The sequence below is a fragment of the Mauremys mutica genome, chromosome 1 (genome assembly GCF_020497125.1).
Source record: "Mauremys mutica isolate MM-2020 ecotype Southern chromosome 1, ASM2049712v1, whole genome shotgun sequence".
In the NCBI taxonomy this organism is placed as follows: Eukaryota; Metazoa; Chordata; order Testudines; family Geoemydidae; genus Mauremys; species Mauremys mutica.
This window is the reverse complement of record NC_059072.1, coordinates 118,886,617-118,908,265: the sequence shown is the minus strand read 5'-3', so window position 1 is coordinate 118,908,265 and position 21,649 is coordinate 118,886,617. Positions and strand designations below refer to the sequence as shown.

The 21,649-nt window shown below is 41.2% G+C and overlaps 1 protein-coding gene and 1 long non-coding RNA gene across 3 annotated transcripts in view; both read right to left on the bottom strand.

Annotated features, from left to right (window-relative positions):
* PDE3A (phosphodiesterase 3A) overlaps positions 1-21,649 on the bottom strand; it is a 351,301-nt gene that overhangs the window by 282,752 nt on the left and 46,900 nt on the right. The window lies entirely within an intron of this gene.
* On the bottom strand, positions 1,963-6,645 carry LOC123352582. Its single transcript, XR_006574229.1, has 4 exons — positions 6,560-6,645; positions 4,236-4,387; positions 3,978-4,084; positions 1,963-2,169 (listed from the first exon to the last, which is right to left on the bottom strand). It is a non-coding gene; the product is annotated as an uncharacterized LOC123352582 (long non-coding RNA).

Below are 21,649 nucleotides of genomic sequence, written 5' to 3'. Positions count from 1 at the left end.
CTTTAAATAAAATATGGTGAATTCTTTTGCAATTCACTTGAAGAAAGTTGTTTGGTTAATTTTATGAAGATTTCAAGTGATTCTTCTGCTGTCAGTTCTATTCTGGTTAGCTAGATCACATGCTTTATCTGACTTTCAACACGCACTTCAGAAGTACAGTAGCAAATTGATGATGCAGTGTCTTTCAGTCTATGGAACTGGATTACTGCAACAGCCCTGCAGGGCATTAGCAACATAGCTAGTTGTATCACCCTTCACCAACATAGCGGACCGCCTTGTCAGAGCTCATTTTCTTCTGGACTCTAACGAAAGTATTAGACATTTACTTAGTTCAGCTTTGAAATGTTTATATTTTCACAAATGAAACAAAGCAACATTTTTAACATGCTCCAGCTTTAGGCGTGTAAAGTTACTGAGTCTAAGCCCAATAAATGACAACGGGTGGTTGGCACTAGGAGCATATGTGCATGCGTGTTATTATACTGAGCCATGCGTAAACAGCTTGTGGTAAAATTAATTTTTCACTTAAAATCCAATTACTGGAAATTTAGATTGCATACAGTTAATTAAAAAAACCTTCCAACGCTGCTTGCTGTGCAAAGCAGAGTGCAGACGTACAATGAAACAAGGAAATTAATACACAGAACAGTGCTAGTTAAAAGGAACAGTATAAATGTTAGAAGACAAAGTGAGAACAGATTTGTTTGCAACTATCCCACCTTGTGCTGTGAACCACCATTAGGTCTTACAAGTAGGCTTGGCAGAATTTGATTTTGTTTATAATTTCAACAGAGAATATCGATTTTTTTTTTAGCATTTTTTCTATTTTTATCTATGTAAATTTTCATTGCAGGAAGTTACTAGGGGACAGAATTATTTAAGGACGATAGAAATTGAGATTCAAGAAGCTAAAGCTTTATAAAAAACTGCCAACATCATATGTCAAAATATACAACACAAATATCCTGAAATCAAATCATACTTTTTTTTTAACTATTTATTAGCTAGTCCATTTGTAACAAGTTGAATTAAAAAATCTAAGTCACTGAATTTTTGACCCTAAAGTTCTCAAGCAGCATTTTTGTTACTTTGTCTATCTGTAAATTTACATTGTCATTGATGGAAATATTTTTTCATCTTTTTGTATGTGTATGGTAAAACCAACATTACCAACATTTACTGATAAAAATCTAATTGTTCCAAGCCCACCTACAGGCTAAGCTTGATCCGGCCAGCTCACAGAACTATTACAAAGAAAAATAAATCTAACCATTTTTCAGTGAGTTGGTGGGAGATTTTTCCGTCACATACTGGCCATAGTTGGAGATGGAATACAGGCCTTGATGGACCAGTGGCTTGCTGTAGCCCAAAAAATCCTCTTTTCTCAAAACTTAATAGGGCACTTCCAAGAATGCTAGAATTTAAATAAACTACCATCACTGCTGAAATCTTCCTTAACATGAAAACTAGAGATATCAATTTAAGGACATATTTTACTCTTCCATGTAGAGCAGTCCAAATACTAAAAGTCAACAATCCCCTGAATTTAGCATTGGTTCAGGTAGCAGAATTTTCAACTGTCCATTAAAAGGATCTGCAAGAAAATTAACGTACTACCACTATTTCTTGTGACTAAATCAAGCAAGAATCCTGATTTAGTAATGTGAAAGTTAGGCCTAAAGTCAAGCCAAGTTTAGGCCTTCCCTGCACAATTATTTCACTAAGCGTAAGGAAGGTAGGGGGGGAGCCATCTCATTATTTGTTTAGTCAAGGCCATTCTCCACAGCAAAATGTGTATAAAATTGCACAAAAGGAAAATAGGAGATATAAATGTATTTTGTGTTCAGAGAACAATGAAACAACTTAATTCTAAGAAAATGAGCTGACAAAGTGCAGGGAGATGTTTATATTGGGAGGATCTTTTTTATTCCTGTACTCAATACTGCTGTATCAAATGCCCATTCAACATGAAACAGATTCTGCCTCTTTGAACCAACGAAGTGGATTAGAAGATAACTATTTTAAACCACAGGTGGGTAGGTAAATTGCTACCCTAGCCCAATTCTGAAACGAGAGAGAATAGGCTGTTCTATTTTGCTCAGGATGCCTCATCAGTTTTCTGTACATACAATGACTTCATGATGTGTAAATCTGTTGACCTATCCATTCCTGCACAAAGATATTAAGACAAGAAGTTAAATAACAATTACGTAGGCATTAAAAAAAGCGACATGCAATGGAGCGAACATAAAGTAAATGGATGAACTGCAGCGTACAAATGAGTACAGCAATAGCACGGCCATGGGGTTGTTCAGTTTAGACCACAGTAAGTCACATGGTGTAATTTTCCATTGAACTCTGAACAATCTATATGCAGTACAGCACTCTATGTTCTCACGGCAAAGGAGCAGCAAACTAAGTGGCAAGTTATCTTTTTGGCATGCTGGCAAAGAGATGGATTTGTCCCACCCTGGCCCACAGCAGTACATTTAAACTCCATTCCCTGCCTCTCATCTGATTAAATGGCATATGCAACCAGTTCAATAATGGAAAACTATTCTAAAATCTTCCATTATGGCTTTTGTTCTATCATAGGTGACAAATGACTTGTCAATAATCGGCATCCCCACTACCACATACACCCCACACCTTACAAACAAAATCTGGAAGGTCACAGTTAATTCATTTTTATAAATCAGCTGATATACTGCATAAAACATCATCTGTTTTCCAGCTTGAATACACACACCCTGCTAAGGACACGATCCTGTAATACTAACTCACATGAGTAATCATTACTTCTGTGTTTAGTTCCTTCAAATAGAGCTATTTGTATGAATAAGGACTTCTAATTAAGTGTTGCAAAATCAGATCCTGTGTGTGTCCTCTAGCGCTGACCTGAACAGGACAATTCCATTTTGTGGCAACAGTCAAAGTTTCAACATTTGCTTTCATTCTGCATTGGCATGAGCAAAATGGCTTAATTCACATTGAAATAGGAGCTTTTTGATTAGGGAAGTAGTGTGCGCTGGGCAAGGGACAGTGGAAGATCCAGGTTCAGTGCCCTTTTCTACCTGATTTAGAGCAGAATTTTCCATCCCAAATCATTCTGTATCAGGCAAAGTGGAGACTTGAACTTAAATCTCCCACATGACAGGTCATTATCTTAACTAGTAGACTATAGAGCACGAGAGCTGATCCCTCTCCAAACTTCCCAACAAAAACTTTGCCAAACCAATGGGTCTCTGCAAATCATTTCAGCTTCAACAAAATTTAATTTCATCAATAATGTTCTAACCAGCTGTCATATCATCTTTACATGTCAACTTCATGAAACCACAATGCTTTGGTAACACAAAATTAAATATATAATGATGGCAATAGTTTCAGACCGAGTGAGAACATTCAACAGCTTTGATGAGAACATTCATAAAAGACAATAGCTTACACCAATATCAGTCTCCTGTTGGTTCAACCTCAATTAAGCAGAAAGCTGAAAAGATTAAAACTGTGGTTTTTCAGCCTATGGTCTGCAGACCCCTGGGAGCACGCAGACTATACTGAACTAAAACATAACCTAACAGAGATGGGACCACAAGCCATAAAGTATGGGATTGAATGCAAACTTACACAAAGTTTGAGGGATTTAGTTCCAGTCCATCTTTAACACTAAATACCTAAACTTTCATGGCAGTTACACTAATGTAAAACCAGAATAACTGCAGTGGATTCAATTATTTTAAATGTACATGGGGAGTGAGGTAGTAACTAGGATCAGAATTAAACCCAAGGCATATAAAATAATGTGCTCCTGTTGTATATTGTCAAGCAAAACACTTTCAGTTTACAGAGGCATTCTACCCTCATTGGTGAGCGGAGGGACAGGGAGTCAAGAGTCATATTCCTGCCCCATCTCCCTCTTGAATGAGGCCATTATGAGGTTGCGAAGGGGATTTAATTAAATCAGTTCCACTTACCAGCCAAACTGTACCTGTTTCTTTACCAAAGAGATGCCTTTCCCTCCCACTCTCAGGGAGTACAGTAAAGCAGAGATGATTTTCCTTTCTATGGCTCACTACAAAATCTTTGGAAAAAAACCAGTGATATCAGAATGTTAGGTAGCCACCAAGGCAGCATTGCTAAAATTCTTCTCTGGAGGATGCAGTCTATTCTATTTTCAGCACTCTTGGATACTAAAAAATAAACTAAATTAGATTTTGCTGAATTGTACTTACATGGAGAAAACTGGATGGGTGAGCCATGAAACGGAGGCTTTATGTATATTGCAGTTAATAAAGTATGCAGTATTTTCAACAACCACAAGGAGACCTAGTACAGGGATAGCCACTGTTAATCCTTGTAGCCACCGCTTTCTTCCCAAAAACTTCTGCATGGAAAAAAATAGACCACTGAAAATTAAGAATAAACTTTTTCTAAAATTATGAGTCAGCAACTGTAACTTCAGTTTTGCTGGCTCTTAAAATTTAAAATGCTACCACATGCACAGAGATTAACTGTCATAATAAATTCTGCCCAATTCATCTAAATATCTCAGTGCTTTACAGACATTAAATAGCATGAAGATCGCTGAGGTAGGTGGTATTATACCCATTATACTGACGGGGAAACTCAGGCAAGATAAGTTTAGGGCCTGATTTTCAGAGGTGCAAAGCCAGGCCGTACATGAGTTACTCCTGGAGGACTTCTGAGCCACTGCACATGCAAAACTCATGTCCTCACAGATATTTTATCCTCTGCAGAAAACAGATTCTGCTGGAGAGGAACTGCAGTTACACCTTTTGCCCACCAGGGTCTGATGTGGCGCCAGAACAGAAGATAGCCGGCTCACAGGCTGGAGCATCCAGCTGCAGATAGGGAGAAGGAGCGGCTGCTTTTCTCACAGCACCCTGTCTGCAGATGGGGGGGGGAGGGGAGGGAGACAGAGCAGAGCACATGGGGCTGCTGGGGGTTCACACAGACTAGGGTTAAGAAGGGCTAGTAGGGGGACAGACTGGACGGGGGCACAGGAGCTAGTGGACGGACAGTATTGAACCAGGGGCTGAATAGGAGTGAGAATGCAGGGCCACATAGGGCAGGGGAAGAAGGTGGCTAAGAGAAGGGGAGAGGCTGGGGTCAGCCAGGGTCTGCATGGGGGAAGGCTCCCCAACTCCCTAAAAATCCCTCCCCCACAAAAACGCAACCGTTTCATATGTCTCCCACCCACCCACACCCCTCCAACTTCACTCCCATACTCCTCAGCATTTACTTCCCTCTCCCTTAGCTCCTCCGTTACCCGACTCTCCTAAGCCTTTGCACTGCTTCTGAGGGGTGCAGGAAATAAGTTTCTATATTGTACTTTAAATTACTCATTATACAACTTATTATTAAGTTCTGTATTATTATGTCTAGTAAGGAATCTATTTGTCAAAAAATATTTCCTGAATCTATTTTGTTGTCTGTATTGTTACAGACATACTTGCTGACAGGTATTTTGAAATAAATTACGAAAATAATTGAAACTGGTGTGATTACATTGTGTTTTTTTCACAAATAAAATATGCAGAATTTGAATTTTTTGGCACAGAATTCCTCCAGGAGTAACAAACTACTCAACGTACCATAACAAATCCATGGCAGGGCTGGGAAGAGAACCTTGCAGCCCAAAATCTCAATCCTCCCTTCTGAAACACAAGGCAGTTCTCTCTCAGGATATCAACACTTTTCTATACTCTTTACAATTATATTTTCCTCGATTCAGATTACTGCAATGAACGAACACAGCTTTTTAATAAACCAGCTGGATTCACTATAAACACAAATTCCAACCCCTGTTCACATCACACTACAGTGACTATGCACCATTAAATATATATTTTCTTACTTCCCCAGAGCATTCTCTTTACGTAGAATGGGAAACGCTACAGTAAAAATTAACTGTAGAGGTTAAACATGCACAGTTTTTAAATCATGCCTAATCTATCTTATAAATTAAAACCTGGAGCCATCTGTTTCTGTCCGTCCATTGTCGCACACAATGGGGGTTGAAGCATTCACTCCAGGAGAGCACCATGACCAGTTTGGAGTGCCCCAGAGCACCAGTGGACCATGACACAGTCCACCTCATATTTGGCTATGACCCAAGTTTTATTTTTGCAATGGGAAAAGGAACACTAGGTCACATATCCCTGAGCCCCTATGGGCTGCCTAAATTTGCCATTGTCTACTAGCTGCCCTATCCTATATTCATCCATACAGCAGACTGTGGCATGACACTGCAGTATAGGTTTGCATTCACTACTGGACATTGACCATAGTATCCCAGTATGTGGATGCTCATGAACAGAAGATCCAGCCAGTTAAAACAGAAAAATAAACCTCAGCTGCTAGATAATTTCTCTCCTAATTCTCAACTTACGTAGCTTAACATCTCTCAAAGCTTCTTGACTGAGGTTGAACCAATTCAGACCCCTAAAAAAAGGCCTTATTATGTTAAGTGTAAAAGCTGAATCCAGAGAGTCAACTTAGGCATAATAAAAGACTTAGTGGCTTTGTGTCTTACCTACAAGTCTATACCTAACAAAATATGATTCCCAGTATTCCAAGGGTCAGATTTCTTGCAAATCTCTTTTCATAAGCTTGTTTCTGGGAAGAACACATACACACAAAATCATTTGCTAGCAAAAGCACTCCACCATCTAGAAGTCAAAGGCTACATTTAATAAAACTCTTGTAAACTAGTGTGGGATTCCAGCAACATTTTTTTTTCCCTTTTTTGTGCAAGTAAGAGAGAGAAAGATTAAGGTGCTACAATGGCAAATATTGTTGCATTACTTAGTATTATAACCTCCGTTATAGATTAAGGAAACACTGTCAAATGTACTGTAGCTTTGTGTAAAAAAAGTGGATAAGTTTAAAAAAAAATCTCAAGTTTTTTTTAAGAGAAAACAGATAGCTTTTGCATATTAAAGTATTGCACAATAGGATTTACAATCCAAGCACTGTGCTAAGGCATGAGAAATAGGAAGTGAAACTGACCAGAAAACACATCAGCCTAGTTTGACTAAGTGAAGTGAAAACAGTACAAACAGCCTTAAAGGTGAACAGTCATTTTGATTTTTAAACATTTAAATTTAAGATTATTTTAAACTGTATTTGTTGCAACGGTTAGCATTCCCTCCCGCCTCCCACAAACTAACTTCATGATCCTTTACAGTATTTTAACTAGTAATTATTTTCATGATGAGCAGCCACTGGCTTCTCACTAAGCTTGTAGCCAGCTTCTACTTGTAGTGAAGTGCTTACGTGACACACGGATTAACCTCTTGAGATGAAGACTAACAGATCACACATTAAAATAAGGCTATTTAGCCATATGAGCATAAAGAACTAATCACAAGATTCAGCACAGTTAGTATGTTCTTAGTAAAGGCTCAAAACAATTTCAGGTTAGCAAGTGTCAGAGGGGCAGACCAGTCCTCGCCCACAGACAACCTGCCAACCTGAAGCATATTCTCAGCAACAACTGCACACCGCACCATAGTAACTCTAGCTCAGGAACCAACCCATGCAACAAACCTCGATGCCAACTCTGCCCACATATCTACACCAGCAACACCATCACAGGACCTAACCAGATCAGCCACACCATCACCGGTTCATTCACCTGCACGTCCACCAATGTAATATATGCCATCATATGCCAGCAATGCCCCTCTGCTATGTACATCGGCCAAACTGGACAGTCTCTAAGGAAAAGGATAAATGGACACAAATCAGACATTAGGAATGGCAATATACAAAAACCTGTAGGAGAACACTTCAACCTCCCTGGCCACACAATAGCAGATTTTAAGGTGGCCATCCTACAACAAAAAAACTTTAGGACCAGACTTCAAAGAGAAACTGCTGAGCTCCAGTTCATCTGCAAATTTAACACCATCAGCTTAGGACTAAACAAAGACTGTGAATGGCTTGCCAATTACAGAACCAGTTTCTCCTCCCTTGGTTTTCACACCTCAGCTGCTGGAACAGGGCCCCATCCTCCCTGATTGATCTAACCTCGTTATCTCTAGCTTGCTTCTTGCTTGCTTATATATACACACCTGTCCCTGGAAATTTCCACTGCTTGCATCCGAAGAAGTGGGTATTCACCCACGAAAGCTCATGCTGCAAAACTTCTGTTAGTCTATAAGGTGACACAGGATTCTTTGCTGCTTCTTTCAGGTTAGCGTTGACGTACAAGTCAACCAAGTTGTGTGGGAGCCCATATTTGGAATCAGGAGGAGGGTTGTCCAGTCAGGACTCTTGTGCACTGGCAGAGCTACGCAGAGAATTGTACATGGTATTGGTCCACAGATTTAAACAGTGCTGTTAGTCCTTTTACATTTTGCAATCACTAGAAAAGGCCCACCACCGTCCCACCAAAAAAAAAAAAAAAAAAAAAAAAAATTAAACTACCCAAAAACATAAAATAAATGGAAGCAGCTATAGCCAAGAGAACTGGCTTGAATTTTTAATATAAAAAAACCCTTGTCCAGCTTCTCTGGTGTATTTTTACACACATTCTCCTGGGAAAATCAAAACGGGCAATGAAATGCACAAAGCTACCTAATGTGACTCAGAATAGAGAGCCTCTGTTAGGATTTTAAAAACATGACCGTTTTTAAATGCTGCAGGCTACCATGATAGCTAATCAGAGGTACAGACCGATTCACACCGAATACCAGTGTCACTTCTAAGCAGTTGCATAGCATACTGCTGAGATAAACACTGTACATGTGGAATAATTGTCAGTTACTTGAAGCTGTCAAACATTTCCACTGAACACTTGTCATCTTAACGGGCAGACAAGCAAAATAGCTGTGTTTCTCCAAGTCTACACTCATCCAAAACACACCTCATAAAATACCGGCTTTTCAAAAGGCAAAAAGCACTCTTCATTCTACCTCATCTTCTCTTTCATGGCACATTGTACAAACATGCTCAGACCAACACTATTCTCAAAGACAACGACATATCTGACAACAAGGCATTTTATTCACAGATCTGGCTAATACCAGCTATGCCTGCCTTTCAAGGCAGCAGAATTATTTTAGTCCTCAGACCTACACTAGTGCAATGGCTATGCCTTAAAAAAAAATTGTTTGTTTGTTTGTTTTGCCTGGCACATTGTTTCATCTACTAAGGGCTTTAAAAAACAAACAAAAAATTAGATTAATTGATATGTAGGTTAAGACCAAAGTTTAGGTTATTGGGAGAAGGCAGAAAGGTTTAAAAAGTTACATGGAGTAGAAAAAAAACTTACATAAAAATAGAGTTTAGTTTTCTGTTAAACATTTACATGTGCAGAATGAGAGTTCTGGGAAACAATGTTATAGAGGTCTTAACATCTGAAGTGGGGAAGATTGCTTGCCACCCCCACTTAGAATTTTAAGATACCTCCCGTTTGGCCCTAGTTGGGGATTTGATCTTGGAAGGTGAGCACTGTGGGCCCAGGGACTCCAACGGGACTGCTCACGTGCCTGAAATTAAGCGTGTTCTCAAATACTTTCTTGACTCAAGATCAGAATGCTCAACACCCTGGAGAGTTCGGCTCTAGAGGGCAGTTTGATTCACACGTCATCTCAAAAAACATTCTGCCATCATCTTACTCCTCCTCATGAATTGACGGAACTGAAAGTCGCTTCCCAGAAATTCAGTGAAAGAAATGCATCTTACCTTACACATTTCACAATGCTGCAGCCCCACTACCACATGCTTTAAACAGGCAAAAGAAGAGGTTACTCACCTTGTGCAGGAACTGTGGTTCTTCAAGATATGTACCTCTACTGGCGCTCCACTTCAGGTGCGTGTACATCTCTTGAGCTCTTGATTAGAGATTTTCCATTAGCAACATGCTTTTGGACCACGCATGTACTGTACGCAACCTTGTGCCACACACTGAAGATATGTAGAGATATATGGGCAAATCACTCAATTCCTTCTTCACCCGAACGTCCAACGAAGAATGGTCCGAAGCAGAAGGAAAAGAGCGCTCCACCTGTAGTGGAGCACCGCTAGGGGCATAGATCTCAAAGAACCACAGTTAGTGCACTAAGTAAGTAACCTCCTCTTCTTCGAGTAATGTCCCTTTGAGCATTCCACTTCAGGTGACTCCCGAGCAGTATCCCCCACTCTCTCCTTAGAAGGAGGGAAGTTCTGAATTGAGTCCAAGACTGAAGACGGTACAGCAGAACCAAGCACCCCATCAGATCTAACAGCGTGGACCAAGGCACACTGTTTAGAAAAGGTATGCACTAAGACCCACGGAGGCCTTATCTCAGACACTGGCAAAACCTGGCAATGCTCATCCAGGTCAAATAAGATCCCCCCAGGTGCGTGGGGGAAGAGGGGAGGAATAACAAACCAAACCTCACTACTATCTAATTTCAATACCAACAAGAAACACTAAAACAACTTAAAAAAAAACTGTTGCAAGACGCTGAGACATTCACAAGGTGGACATGCTAGAGTTCCAGCTCAGGTCCAAGTGGTAGAAAAGGAACTGAGGGTGGTTCACCTGCGCAACTCTATATACCCTCAGTGAGAGACACAAGCTTGTATATGCGGGCTGAACAAACATTCCTAATGGAAAAATCTAATGAAATATAAACTTTTCTTTAAACAAAGATAGAAAACTGTATCCTCTTCCTGTTGTGTGTGTCCTATCAAGGCCTCTTCATCCTCAAGTGTCAAACAGAATGGCTGAATTACATGAAGCATTAGCTAGGTACTTTTCAAAAATATGTACCCAGATTGAGTACCACCTTCCCTGGGGCATTTAACTAGGAAGAAGGCAGAACCTGCCATTCCTGCAGTGGCATGAACCTGCCAATATGAAGTCATTTAATTTTAACTAGACCCTCTCTACCAAAGATTTATTACTTAATGAGATGGTATAGCTAATTTTGTTAAAGCAGTGATGGTATGCTGTGCAGCTAATAAACCATGACTTGAATATTTTTTGGTGTGGTTTCAATTCCTTAAGCCTTAGCCAAACCCTCCAGGCCTTTTATGAGGATCTAACGCTGAACAAGATTTATCTCTCTGGCAGAGACCGCATAAGTAATGAGAAGACTAGTTTTTCCCCAATGCACAACATTGCAGCTGGCACAATATTTACACTGCACCCCGGAATTACTTCTTGCTACATTTCACCAGCAGCGAAAGATAAGGAGTCCAAAAAACCACACCAGCAAGTGTTACTGTACCAATAACAAATCAAAAAGACTATAAAAGTCTTGCAGAACAGAGCTGTATAAATGTAATTGGCTTCCAAAGGGCTTTACGTTTACTAATTGATTATGCAAACTTTTAACTCTGCCACTGAGACAAAAACTTAGAACAAAAACTCCATGAGTGTCACTATTAAAGACTGAAGGCTCATGCTCTACACATATATCACTTTGCCAAGCATCGAAGTGCAGCCAGATACCGAGGTATAGAACTGCAAGCACAGGGTAGAAAATTAGAATACAACAGCTATCTAGTGAGCAAAAGAACCATCTTGTGGTTAGGCACTAAATATTAGTATTCAGCCTGCCAGAGACTTCCTGTGCTTTGACTTTGGGCAAGTTGCTTAATAATTATGTGCCTCAGCTACCTACCTGTAAAGTGAGCATAACACCTTCTTTCTATCACTCTTTGACCATCTTGTATACTTGCATTGTATGCACATCACGATAGGGACTATCACTATATGTTTGTACAGTGCCTAGCACAACGTGGCCTTGATCTTGGCTGGTGCTTCTAGGCATTCCATAATAAGAGTTTCCATCTAACCTATTTAACAGTGCACAGCCATGCCATTAAACACTTCAGGAGAGGATCTCTGAAATATTGCATACAACTGAAACTGCGGGATAAATTTGAAGTAGGCAGGAATAGTCACTCAAACTAAAATTTGAAGGGGAACCATAGCCCTCTCTGAAAAGCCAGGAGATTGTAAAATAACTACACAAGCGGTCAGGACCTCACTTTTACTTCGCTAGCCAAAACATGGGACAACCTTTTTTTTTTTTTTTTTTTTTTTTTTAAAGGCCTGTCTCTGCAGGTCTGATTTTCATTAATGTATTTTTTTGTTCATAGCACTGTCTACGTAAGGCATCTGTAAAAAGTTTGTATTAACTTAATAGTGGAAATCTAATACAGGTTCGATCTGAATTTTCCCATTAAACTGACGTCAATAGCAGTCTAAGAATCAGATTATTACAACCCAAACTATGAAATAAATGTTCAGGTCAAGTGCTATAAATATAACCATCACGCACTGGTAAGTGGCTATTACCATTTTAAACGTGGCATGAGAAAGAGGGGGGGTATAAAAATTTACACATTTTTACTTGGAAAATCATTTTATAATTTATTTCCAGGAAGACTGAAAAAAGTCTGGAATACACAACATAAAAAAAAAGAGAACTTGAACAAACATGCATAAGTAGGGCCCTACCAAATTCAGTCCATTTTGGTCAATGTCACGGTCATAAGATTTTAAAAATAATAAATTTCATTATTTCAGCTATTTAAATCTGAAACGCCTCGGTGTTGTAATTGTAGGGGTCCTGACCCAAAAAGGAGTTGGGGGGGGGGGGTTTGCAAAGTTATTGTAGGGAGGGGTTGAGGTCCTGCTACCCTTACTGTTGCACTGCTGCTCACAGCAGCGCTGCCTTCGGAGCTGGGCAGCCGGAGAGCAGCAGCAGCTTCTGGCCAGGAGCCCAGCTCTGAAGGCAGAGTCGCCACCAGCAGCAGCGCAGAAGTAAGGACGGCATGGTATGGTATCCTTACTTTTGTGCTGCTGCCTGCAGAACTGGGCCTTCAGTCAGCAGCCACCACTGTCTAGCCACCCAGCTCTGAAGGCAGCAGCGCAGAAGTAAGGGTGGCATGGTATGGTATTCCTATCCTTACTTCTGCGCTGCTGCTGGCGAGGTGCTGCCTTCAGAGCTAAGCACCTGGCCAGCAGCCGCCACTCTCTGGCTGCCCAGCTCTGAAGTCAGCACAGAAGTAAAGGTAGCAATACCATGACCCCCCTTAAAGAACCTTGTGACACCGCCCCCCCCCCCCAATCCCTTTTGGGTCAGGACCCCCAATTTGAGAAATGCTGTATCCCCTGTGAAATCTGTATAGTATAGGATAAAAGCACACAAAATACCAGATTTCACAGTGGGAGATCAGATTTCATGCTCCATGATGCATTTTTCATGGCTGAGAATTTGGTAGAGCCCTATGCGTAAGTATTGCAATATCTCCAGGGCTCCTAGAGTTTGGTGCTGGTGACAAGGAATGTATCAAAGCTCAAGCAGGCTAAAGGAGAGGTGTGTTTCCCACCCCCTCAGGGCTTTGCTCCAGGAACGAATGTGTTGAACATGGGAACCAAGGGGCGGGGCTGGGTCTGAGGCACTTTGTTAACAGTAGCACAAAAAGGTAATAGTTGTAATGGAATGAATGGAATAGAATGAATAGTTGTAATGGAATGAAATTAAGAATGGGAAAAATGTATGATGATGATTCAGAAAAACTTCTTGAGAGTGAGTTTACAGGCTGTGCAATATTATCCCAGGGAAACTAGTAGAAAAATCCCAAATGGAATTTTCATATTTAGGGTGATCATCTAAGCACTATGGCATAAATTTAATACATCCCATTGCTTTCCATCAAATATGATATTACACATTCACATATAAATATATCCCACACATGCATTATTGTGGATGACTGATTTTAGGAATACTGCACATTCATCTACAGCGTAGCATCTTCAATCATATCTTCATTTCATGTTTATGAAAACAGTTCTCCATCACATATCTTAACATAACTGTCATTTTCAAACTGACCCATTTATCTATACTTATTCAGTGTGCAGCACATAGAACTGATAGAATACATTGTTTTCACATTATTATGTGGGCGGCTATTGAAACTGTGTTATCAAAAAGAAAATAAATATACTGTAGTTACTGGTTTTTCTTAGAATGGTAACTGTTACAAATTTATATATGCAATTTTTGCCATTATATTACATTTTTCTCCTCTATGTTTAACATAACAAACCTACCTAGATCAAATACATCATGCTGGTCATGCATATTTCAATTATTCAGGAAGGTTCAAAACTGTAACCACTACAGTGTTCTAATGAATCAGTTTGTTTTTCTGAATTCATGCCTACTAAGCAGTTTTGATCACTTGGCCGTTAATGTGATTAGAGCCAGTCCTGAGGCCAGTCGCATAGATTTAGGAGATTCATTTTGATTTTTAGCTGTAGATTCAAGCAAGCTTTTTGTCAGTGACATTCTTTATACCAGATAGTAAGAGGATAATACCACCACAACTATGTTTAATATCTTTAACTATATTTAATACAGACAAGCAGAAACACACAATTAAAAATGGAGTAAGCAATGCTAAGATTCGGAGCCAAGGAAAAAGTGCCATTTGATTGGCTGTAAATATGCAGATCACACATTATGCTACTCCACTGAAGAAACCATGGCCCTGCCCTACTAGACACCCATTCTTAGAGACATGCAATAAAGTATTTACATGAACCATGATTTAATACACATTTCCTTTCCTCAAATAAGTCTGTCTGGCTTCTTTAATACCCTGGAATGCACAATGTGTGTTAAGCAAAAGAGGAACCTCCACAGCCCAGCAAACAACATGCTATAATTCAGGTTTTCTATAAAAATAGAGGTCATGAAACATGTAGCCTGGAGTGAGTATGTTCTGGTGAAGGGAGGTTGGTTTGTTCCTAACATAACCGATAGCCTTTGGGGACGCATGCACACCTAGCCACATTCAAAACCAATATCTAACACTGATCATTTTTCCAATAAGGGAGAACTGTATTTTTGTAAAGAAACACGCACTATTGCTATTGATATTTTTCAGAAATTCTCCACTGCACATCAATCTTCATCACTTAAATTGGTTCCAAAGAACAGAAATACCCAAGGACATTAAGCTGACCTGGTTAGCAAGAATGTTAAGTTGGAACACTTTGTTTTCTTGCTGACTATGTGTTTTGCACTCCTGTAGTCCCCGTCCACCCCCCCCCATCCCTGATACATGAGAGGTTAGCATCCATACAGTAAAGGAAGAGGAGGAAAACAGTGTGCTACTTTGGATTGTATGATGAATTCATCTGTTCTCCGCATTTGGTCATCTATCCATCCACATCTGTTCTCCACATTTGGTCAGCTAAGGTGTGTATATGTGAAACTATTCTAAAAACAGTCATGCGGCAAAAGCAGTAAAAATGTGGCGCCAATAAATCTGCTGAACTGAATTGTATAACCCCTAGAGGAGGGGTTAACTTAAAGTCATTGGGGTGGGGAGTGATTTTCCCAATAGTACTGGAAGGAACTTTAGTAAGCAATTTAGACAATCAATACCACATTGTCTCTTCTGTCTAGACATTCACAATATACCTTCTCTCAAAATAAAAGTGGTTCAAATGAAGAGACCCCTCTCTAAGCAGCATACAGCTCCCTATTGTCTAACAGGGCAAGAACAGACAGCTTATACCACAGATAGTAATGTCTGGACCACCATGGAGAAGAAAAAGGCACTTCTGAGTGACAGCATAGCATGCAAACATAAACTAAAGGACTTTATGTGCTGAAAGCGTGCTAACCAATAGCGAAAATTCAGTGCTGGTTTAAGTGGGAGCATAAGCCACGGAGATCCATGGGGTGAGGCTGATATTTTTAAAGCCCTTTCGATGCTGCCGCACTTAGCATTGCAATGCCTCTCTCTCATTTTCAAAGGGGATTCAGGCACTAAAGTCCAAACTCTATTGACAATCAACAGGAGTCTAAATCCGGAGTGCCTGAATCAGTTTACAAAATGAGACTTAGGCCTTGTGAGACTGAGTGTAGCAACACTTAAAATAGCTTTAAAAATATGGGCCTTATTGCCTAGTACATCAAGGATGAGTTTGGCCTAGCAATACTTCATAGTAAGGCCTAGCCTGTCGCAGTGTTCTCAACATGACACTAGAAACCCTCCAAAGCAACGCTAAAGGTACGACTGTAATTTTTTCCCCCTATGCAAACCATTTCCTGGTCCTGAAGTATCCATGTTGCTACCAAATGACTCAGTCTCTTCACTGCACAGGGATGCAAGGCTGGCAATAAGGGGCCCTCTCAGTACTCACTTATGAAATAAGTACTGCTTGGATGAGAGGGGCAGAGGCCCACCAATCTCTTCTCCTCCTGCCATACACAGTCCTCTGTTGGGAGCATTGGCAGGACTCCTCAGAACAGTGGATCTTCAAGGGTATGTCTACACTGTAGCCACGAGTGTGCATCCCAGTCTAGGTAGACAGACTCACACTAGCTCCGCTTGAGCTAGCATGCTAGAAAATGGCAATGCAGACTTTGTAGCACTGGCAACAGCTGAGGTTAGCTACCCAAGTTTGGACCCATGGGGTCGGGTGTATCAGGACCCCGGCAAAAGGGAAGCACATCAAGGCCAAGGACTGGTTTACAGGTAGGGTTATCACCTGGCTGGTATTTAACAAGCCTGGCTGGGGTTTTTTTGTTTTGTTTTTTTAAATTTGCCAGTTGCCAGAAAAAGAATTTAATCTGCCTTTTGTTTGTTTGTTTTTACATGGGTCTAAAGATTTGCATTATTATAACAGACTGGAATAGCTAATGTTAAAAGTTTCTGTGTCCAGCTGAAGATGCTGCTGTGTTCCCACTTCCGCAGTTTAAGAAAGAAAACATTATCAATCTTATCACAGAATCATAGACTATCAGGGTTGGAAGGGACCTCAGGAAGTCATCTAGTCCAACCCTTGCTCAAAGCAGGAGCAATCCCAAACTAAAACATCCCAGCCAGGGCTTTGTCAAACCTGACCTTAAAACCCTCTAAGGAAGGAGCTTCCACCACCTCCCTAGGTAACCCATTCCAGTGCTTCACCACCCTCTTAGTGAAAAAGTTTTTCCTAATAGCCAACCTAACACACCCCCTCACTGCAACTTGAGACCATTACTCCTTGTAATGGTCTCTCTATATGTTCTCTTGCTAAATACTACAAATGGCTATTGAAAGGGGATGGGGTTGCGGAGTTGCCTTGTGATTTGGGGTTGTGATTGCCTTGTGTGGGGAAGGTGCCAGTTTTTTGCATTTCAAAAGGTGGTAATCCTATTTAGAAGGGACTCGAGAATATGGTCTGAATTCAGTCTAGAGGGTCAAGGCCAGAAGCAGCAGTCCATAGCAGTGTCACACCATAAGATCAAGGTGAGATCAATAAGACGCACCATGTTAGACTCAAGTGAGTCAGCTGATATACGGTTAGTGGAATAGAGGGAGGGTGGGAAGTCCGGAGCAGAGTGGGGAACCAGGACCAGGGATGAGGCCAGAAGTAAGGCAAGGTCTGAGAAGTGCATAGCAAGGTATGTTTGCAGCAGCAAGCCAGGCATCTGCCTAGTCATACAGACAGCCTCCGATGTTTCCCTTAGGCCTTAAATAGAATGCCTGGGCCCATCAAGGAAGCGGTAGGCTCCACCAGTCAGGACTGCTAAGGAAGCTTATAGGCTGCTGTTCCCCGCTGCACCAGAGCTGTCAGGTGTAGCGTGGATGGGGCATCTGCCCAGGAACCAGCAGACCCAGATTTCAGACCAACAGATCCTCATAGGGTGGGTCTGAGCTCAAGTGGCCAACGTGGCATTGGTGCCACAGCATCCATGCTGCTGTATTTAGCATGGTAGCTTGAGCAGAGCTAACAAGTCTGTATACCTAGGCTGGGAGGTTCACTTCCAACTGCAGCGTAGACATACCCTGATTAAACACACCCATCCGGGTAGTATACCCCTCTCAGCTGTCTGCAGACACCACTGCATCCATTACACTTAGTTCACATTTTCAAACTTTTCTACACAATCACACGAGCTAGAAATTTCCTTAAAAAAAAAAAAAAAAAAAACAACAGCCACCCAGATTCTAACAGCCACTTGACTTCAGGAGACAGAGCCATAAACATGGTCCTAAAGAGCCAATGGCCTTAATAAAGCCCTGCTCTGACCCACATGTTTCCTCTCTTGCTTTGCCCAGAACAAACTAAATGAATTTAGGTTGTAAGCCCCTTGGGCAGGAATCCGCTTTTCGTTCTGTGTTTGTACGGCACCTAGCACAATGGGGCCTTGGCCCTGCAGCTGGGGCCCCTAGGTGCTACAGTAATCTAAGTAACACGTACATACATACATACTGTATTTTAAAAGGAAATATTGCTACACCAACAACAGCACTTAGCATCAGGAAATCCAACCCTTCTCTACCAAATGGTACATTAAAAAGTGACCAGAAAAAAATCAGTGGGCACAAGTCCCACAATTGACAAAAGGCCTACTGTAAACATATGCAAGACAGGAATACCTACAACACATTTACAATATCTGCATCTCTCGAGAAGCTAGTGTACTGAGTCAACATGTTAGAGTCTAGCAACTGTATCCTACTGCACACACAGGGTTGAAGAGACTGAATTTCTGTTCTCAACACCATTTTTTGTACTCAAATGCCCTGAGGGCGAGGAAGAATACTAGAGAAACAGGGTTTGTGATAGAGAACTGGGACGAGAGTTAGAGATTAGTGCTTCTTTAAAATTATGTCATATACACAGAGAGAGAGAGAGAGAGAGAGAGAGAGAGAGAGAACAAGACTAGCAGGGGAACGAGACAAGAGAAAGACGCTGGGCATACATTTTCAAAAGTGACTAATGATTTTGGTTGCCCAACTTGCCTCACCTTAAAAGAACCAGATTGTCAGGAAGTGTTGAACACCAATCTTCTGAATATCAGGCATCTTTAAAAGGTGTCTGCCCCAGCGTGCTCTACTGACTACTGAGGTGCTTCCTGGTGGCTGCGTCTGGGGAATTGCTCTCCCTAGTTCAGACACCCCCTTCTGTCTCTCACTCGCATGGAGGTCCCTCTCACACTCCAAGAGTTGCAGGGCTTCCTCTTCGTGGGTCAGGATGCTTGCTCTTCGTGGCTTGGCCCTCCAGCCAGGTCACTGGGCATTTTCCCCCCTCCAGGGTATCAACGTCTCACTAGACTGGCTGACCGGGTATCGTTCCCAGCAGTCCTCCAATCCACGGCAATGTCACCTTCTGCAGTGGCTGGTGGGGGAACCCGGACCCAACCACTACTCCGGGTTCCAACTCAGGGACCCATGACTCAACAACCAAAGTCTGCACTGTCCCAAACCTTGTTGCCACTTCCCTACTCCATCTCCATCAGACTTCTGAGTAAGTCCTTACTTCAGGGCCAGGATCCCAGGGCTTCTTCTTTGACCTTGGGTCTCCTCCTTTCCCTCTTTAAGACCAGAGTGACTGCAGGCTTCCACACTACAGCCATGTTTCTGCTACATATTTCCTGGGTTTGTTTTAGCCCCGTCTGTTCCTGCTCTGCTGAGCTCCATTCTCAATCAGTGTTTTCTCGTCAAGCCTAACTCTCTCTCAAATGTGACCCATTAGGTTACTAAACATCTCTTGGTCTATTATTAACCCTTTCTAGGTTAGTATGGAGGCGCACCACATCATAAGTTGGACAGCCAAAAGTGGAGGCATCTAAAAATCACACTGGTCACTTGAAAATTTAGGCCCAGGAGGCTAGCACACCCGAATATGTGCATCATTTCCAAATAGGAGTGTTATTTTTTTCTACTTCAAAAGCAAACCAACTGCTTAAGCCATGCATGTAATAAAGTCAACCCATTCATAAAACTAAAATTTGGATTCCACAGTGAGATATGGAAATCCAACCAGGTAAAACTAATACTCAAACAAACAGATTAACCATTGTACTGATAAATGAATACACCATCCTCCAGGGCAGGTTAAAAACACACTGGGCCAGATCATCAGCTGGTATAAACTGGCATAGCTTCAACAGAGCTATTCCAAATTACACCAGCTAAAGATAAGCCCAGTATCAAGTATATCCCAAAGTCCACTCCAGAACACTGGACATGCTATAGAACAGGGGTAGGCAACCTATGGCACACGTGCCGAAGGCAGCACGCAAGCTGATTTTCAGTGGCACTCACACTACCCCGGTCCGGCCACCAGTCTGAGAGGCTCTGCATTTTAATTTAATTTTAAATGAAGCTTCTTAAACATTTTAAGAACCTTATTTACTTTACATACAACAATAGTTTAGTTATATATTATAGACTTATAGAAAGAGACCTTCTAAAAATGTTAAAATGTATTACTGGCACACGGAACCTTAAATTAGAGTAAATAAATGAAGACTCGGCACAGCACTTCTGAAAGGTTGCTGACCCCTGCTATAGAACAAGTATTGCTGGAACACATGCAAACATATTAACAGAGACTATATAGGTAGGCGATATCAATGATAGAAGGGACTTCTAAACATACTTACACTCTCCAGATTAGGAGAAAACTGAGCACATCACATCACATCAAGGCTCAATTAGTTTCACCATAGGAACAACTTCATACAATTATTGTCAAATGGAGACCTGGTTTGCCTGTCTCAGTGGGGGACCGGGACCGGAAGAATATTAGAAAGGCTAGCATTCCCATGACTCAGAAAGACAGCAGCCACTGATGTGGACAACCCAACAGTGAGGCTGCTGGCTATGGCCATCAACAGATGTATGACAGCACTGAGGGAGAAACTCAAGCATTGGCAGTCAGGAAAGGGGAAAAAACTAATCTAAATTAAATACCCAGCTATTCAAGATACACATCTTCCTTCCATATTGCACGTATATTTCATATTTAAATTATATACACCTAAATACACATAAATCTTAGCAAACTAGAGAATGTATTAGAGATGACAGGCAGTATAGTCTAGTGGATAGAGCACCAGATTGGGCGCCAGGTCTTGTCTCTACACTTTATCTTAGGCAAGTCATTTCATCTCTCTGTGCCTCCATTTCCTCTCCTACCTTTGTCTGGTCAGGCTATACACACTTTGGGGGCAAGGACTGTCTATTATGTATTTGTACAACGCTGCGCAGACTGCACCCTTGATCTTGATTGGGGTTCCTGGGCACTATTGTAATAGAACAAGAGATTTGCCTGACTCTAGATCTAGATTGACTTTATTCATATAGGAACATAGCATATACTTTAAAAACAAAATGTGATGAGCACTGTCTTCTACAGCTATTAGATGTTCATGGAGTTTAAGAAACCAACAACAAAGCAAGCAATTAGGGGCTATGGCATATTATCAGTGTTCAGATGGAAATTCCTACTCATTTCAAACTACAATTCTGCTTCAAAAAATCAATGACATTGTAGGTCCCTAAATCAGGATCCTGGGACGGTCATCCAGGAGGAAACAAAAACTAAACCAGTGAACCTCAGTCACTCCAGCTCCTGGCTTCAAAAACTCTCTTTATTCAAAGGTTTCACATATTTGGATGAAAAGATTCCCAAAACAACTTGTTTGTCAGTTCTAGCTTGTCCTGCCAAACTCTTGTTTATTTTCTGCAGAATGAAGGAGTTTTCTAATGCAGTTTGCACAGAGCACCCTGCTTACGTCTTCAGTTTTACCAGGATTTCCCCCACCCCCTTTCATCATTCTTAAGTTCCTTTACCAAATATCTTCAAGCTAAGAGCTAA